Source organism: Oryzias latipes, chromosome 5, assembly GCF_053564925.1.
Source record: "Oryzias latipes strain Hd-rR chromosome 5, Olatipes_Hd-rR_3.1".
Lineage (NCBI taxonomy): Eukaryota > Metazoa > Chordata > Actinopteri > Beloniformes > Adrianichthyidae > Oryzias > Oryzias latipes.
Window position 1 is genome coordinate 32085840 of NC_136241.1, and position 4514 is coordinate 32090353.

Sequence of the window (4514 nt, forward strand, 5' to 3'; positions counted from 1 at the left end):
GTCGAATAGGAATAATAATATTCAGGACTTGTCTTTTATTAACTTTAGCAGTCAGTATCTTTACATTCGAAGGCTATTAGGCTACATGCTAACTGACTAGCCGATCATTTCCTGTTATTAATTTACGTCATAGATTTACAGCAGATACCTTCACATTTCTGTCTGTGTGTGTCTCATTACATTGCATTGAAGACACGGAGGATGTTTAGAGAACAGATTTATTTATTTTAAAAAGCACAGAAGCATCCATCGTATTCACGTTCATTCACATGATGATGATCTGGTACGCCCTCAGCTCAGTCATCTTGCTGCAAAAGCCGCTTCCTGCCGCTACTTCCGTGTCTCTGTGAGCATTCAATAGGGGTAAAAATAAACGCAAGAATGGTCGATCTGTTATTTTCTCGATGAAAATCTGAAAATATCATATTAAGCTGGATGCTTCGCCTAAAGCACTTACCTTTAGCTTGTAGCATAACAACAATAGCAGTACGTCCCGTTTCCCAGAGTGCTTTGCTGCCAATCACTGGCCAATCACCGTGTCCCTGTGACCAAGGTCTAACAACAAGACCAATGAGTAGTGAGGGAGGGACGTAGACGTTGGATGTTGCGTAGATGGAAGTGAGCTGATCTGGTGACGCTGTTTATGTGAGAAGTGAAAGAGAGACTACTGTCGAGGATGACACCCAAACTCTTTACCTGAGGGGAGGGAGAGATGGTGGAGCCGTCAATGGAAAGAGAGAAATGGTTGGTCTTGCTCAGGGTGGATTTGGTGCCAATCAGAAGAAGTTCAGTTTTGTTGCTATTGAGTTTTAAAAAGTTTGAGGTGAACCAGGATTTGACTTCATTGATGCAGTCAACCAGTGCTAATGGAGGCAGTGTGGAGTTGGGTTGGCTGGAAAGATAGAGCTGGGTGTCATCCGCATAGCAATGAAAATGGATGTGGTGTTTTTGGAAAATATGACCAAGCGGGAGAAGGTAGATAATAAAGAGGAGTGGACCGAGCACAGAACCCTGAGGGACACCAGTTGTGATGGGGACAGAATGAGAAGTGAAAGATTTCAGTTGGATAAACTGAGTACGGTCAGACATGTAGGAATGAAACCAGGAGAGGACGGTGCCAGAGATGCCAATGGAAGAGAGTCTGTTCAAGAGGATAGAATGAGAAATGGTGTCAAAAGCTGAACTGAGATCAAGTAAAAGAAGGATGGATAATAAACCACAGTCAGCAGAGAGGAGAAGGTCATTAGTAATTTTTAGAAGAGCAGTTTCAGTACTATGAAGGGGACGGAAGGCAGATTGGAAAAGTTCATACAGATTATTGGAGGACAGATGAGCATGAAGCTGAGCAGATACTGTTTTCTCAAGAATTTTTGAAATGAATGGAAGGTTGGAAATGGGACGGTAATTATTGAGGTCTGTGGGATCTGCACCCAGTTTTTTAAGTATGGGAGTGACAGCAGCAGTTTTCAGTGCAGGAGGAACGATTCCAGAGGAGAGGGAAGCATGGATTATGTTGGTGATGAGAGGACAAAGAGAGGGAGCTGTAGCTTTAACAAGGATGGTGGGCAGTGGGTCAAGCTGGCATGTGGAAGGTTTGGATTTTTTAATTAATGTAGTTATTTGACTAACTGTGGGTAGGGTAAATGAAGAAAACGAATCATCAGACGTAAGAGATGGAATGGAAGATAGAAATGGAGCAGAGTAGGGGGTGAGCTGTTGATGGATAAGGTGGATTTTTGTGGTGAAAAATGAAGCCAAGGTGTTGCAGAAATCAGTTGAATAGAGATGTGATGGAAGGGAGTCAGGAGGTTTGATGATGTTAGAGATGAGGGAGAAAAGAATCTTTGAATTTTCTTTATTTGAATTGATGAGATTGGAGTAGTAAGCAGATTTGGTTTTAGAAATGCACTCTTTATAGTGGAGAATGTGCTGTGTGTACATGTCTTTATGGATACTTAGTCCGGTTTTGGTGTAGAGTCTTTCAAGTTGGCGACCTTTTGCTTTTAACTGTCTTAGAGAGGGGGTGTACCAGGGTGCAGTATAGGTGAATGAGACAGATCTGGATTTTAGTGGAGCAAGTGTGTTGAGGATGTGGTGCAGGTGTGTGTTGTAGTGTGAAACAAGTTGATCTGGAGCTGTAAAACTGTCTGTATTTGGGAGTTCACTGATCAGGGCAGATAAATTCTCCAGGTTGATACCCGTAGCATTACGGAAGGTAATATTGCGTGAAGGCTTGTGTTTGGAAAGAAACAAATTGACATTAAATGTCACAAGCATATGGTCGGAAAACGGGATGAAGTTTGATTTACAGTCCATGGGTATGATACCTGAGCAGCAGATTAAGTCCAGAATGTGTCCTTTTGAGTGAGTGGGAAAATCAACAAATTGTTGAAAACCAAAACTGTCCAAACAGGATAGGAAATCATTAGTAAGTGAATTGTTAACATTATCCAGGTGAATATTTAGGTCTCCTAGTAATAAAACATTTGGTGAAAGAGCAGAGATATATGTTAGAAAAGTTGAAAAGTCTGACATGAAATCCTTGTTTGGTTTCGGTGGTCTGTAAATAGTGGCAATGATGGTCGGGGTGGATCCAGAAAGCTGACATACAGTGGCCTCAAATGACTGGAAGGTAGGAACTGTTATAGGAGCTGCTCTCAAACACTCACGGAAAATTAATGCAAGACCACCTCCACGACCAGTGACACGTGGTTGGGAGAAATAAACAAACCCTGTTGGAGTGGCGTCGTTCAGATCCATGAAGACATTCTTCTGCTGCCACGTTTCAGTCAGGCATAAAAAGTCTAATTTACCGTCCACCACCAAATCCTGGATGAGATGGCCTTTTTTGGTGAGAGAGCGGGTGTTCAGTAGACCAAAGTATACTTTTGAGCTGCTGCCGGTGGTTGTGTTCGACGTTCTTGGGACTCGCACCACGACCCGTTCAGCCCGGCGACCCGTGTGTAAATCTGCTGGAGATCCTCCATAAGGAATTCCAAGGTCTGCGAGAGTCTCTGGAGTTCAGCCAGCAGCAGGTGCATGAGCTCGCAGCGGAGAACCAGGCCCTCAGAGAGACCGTGAAGACCCTGGACAACGACACCGCCCGTCTTTCTGAGGAAAACCGATCCATCAAAGAAACCCTCCTGGATCTTCAGGCGAGGAGCATGAGGGACAATCTAGTGTTCGCAGGGATTCCAGAAGAGGCAGGAGAAGTCCCGGAGAACATTGTTAAGTCCTACATAGAGGTCCACCTGAAGCTCCCCAAGGAAGAAGTCCAGAAGATCTCCTTCCACAGGGTTCACCGGCTCGGAGGAAAAAGGCCGGACAATCAGCGCCCCCGTCCTATTGTTGCTAAATTTGAAAATTATAAACAAAAGGAACTGGTAAAAAGCAGAGGACGAGAGCTGAAAGGCACACATTACAGCGTGAATGATCAGTTTCCAGGCGAGATCCTCCGCCGGCGGAATATCCTCTTCCCGCTGAGGAGGAAGCACCTGTCTGCTGGAGCCCGCGCAGTGGTTGCCGTTGATAAACTTTTTGTGAACGGCAAGCTGTTCCGGGACCCAGAGGTAACACCCTGGCTGTGCTGAAGGCTTTCAGAGGCGCACTGACATCTGCGCTGCCCAGAAGAAACCCGCAAACTTATTTAATTGAATAGGAAATAATCGGATCATCAATAATCCACAACTCTCAGGAAAACTGTCTTTTCTTTCTCTCACATTCATGTTTCTGTTGTTGTTTCGTTGTTTTTGCTTTTTGTTCTTTCTCTTTTCCTCTCTCTTTTCTCTTGTCCCCCCCCCCCCCCTTCCCATGTCCTCATATGTGAATCAGGTAAAGTCAACGCAACCACGGTGAGTATTTATTTATGCACGGAACGGGCGCGCGCGCATACTAGCGCGCATAAGAGCATGCACACGCGATCCCGCACACACACGTTGATAAACTGCAAAAACCTCACTTAGGCTCACACAGGACGCACGCAACATGCAGCTCACAGCCAAGACACGTTCACCCACAACGCACAGCGCTTGTCAGTGTAGCAGGAACGCACAGCGTGCACGCGCACACGGACGGGCACACGCACTATTTAGCCTTGAACTCTCCCGGTTAGAACAGCTATGAACAGTCTTAACATCGTTAGCTGGAATGTGCGTGGACTTGGCTCTGGGCCAAAGAGATTGAAAGTGTTAAATCACCTGGATGGTCTTAAAGCAGATATAGCTTTACTGCAGGAAACCCATTTATCATTATCAGCTGGTCATCTCCTGTGCTGTTCCCAGTATCCAGTTATGTATTCTGCCGGTTTCAACTCCAAACAAAGAGGGGTTGCAGTTTTGATTAATAAAAATGTTACATTTACTCATAAGGATACAGTTACTGACCCAGAAGGCAGATTTGTAATCATTAATATATCCATTCAGAATAAGGACTTTTGCATAGCCAGTATCTATGGCCCAAATGTTGACCACTCTTCCTTCTTTCACAGATTCTTCACCTCACTCTCAGTTCACTCT

The 4514-nt window shown here is 44.7% G+C and overlaps 1 long non-coding RNA gene across 1 annotated transcript; it reads right to left on the reverse strand.

Annotated features, from left to right (window-relative positions):
* Positions 1–204: 204 nt before the first annotated feature.
* Positions 205–537, reverse strand: LOC144992352 (uncharacterized). The gene is made up of 2 exons (XR_013656233.1): positions 458–537; positions 205–344 (listed from the first exon to the last, which is right to left on the reverse strand). It is a non-coding gene; the product is annotated as an uncharacterized LOC144992352 (long non-coding RNA).
* Positions 538–4514: the final 3977 nt, after the last annotated feature.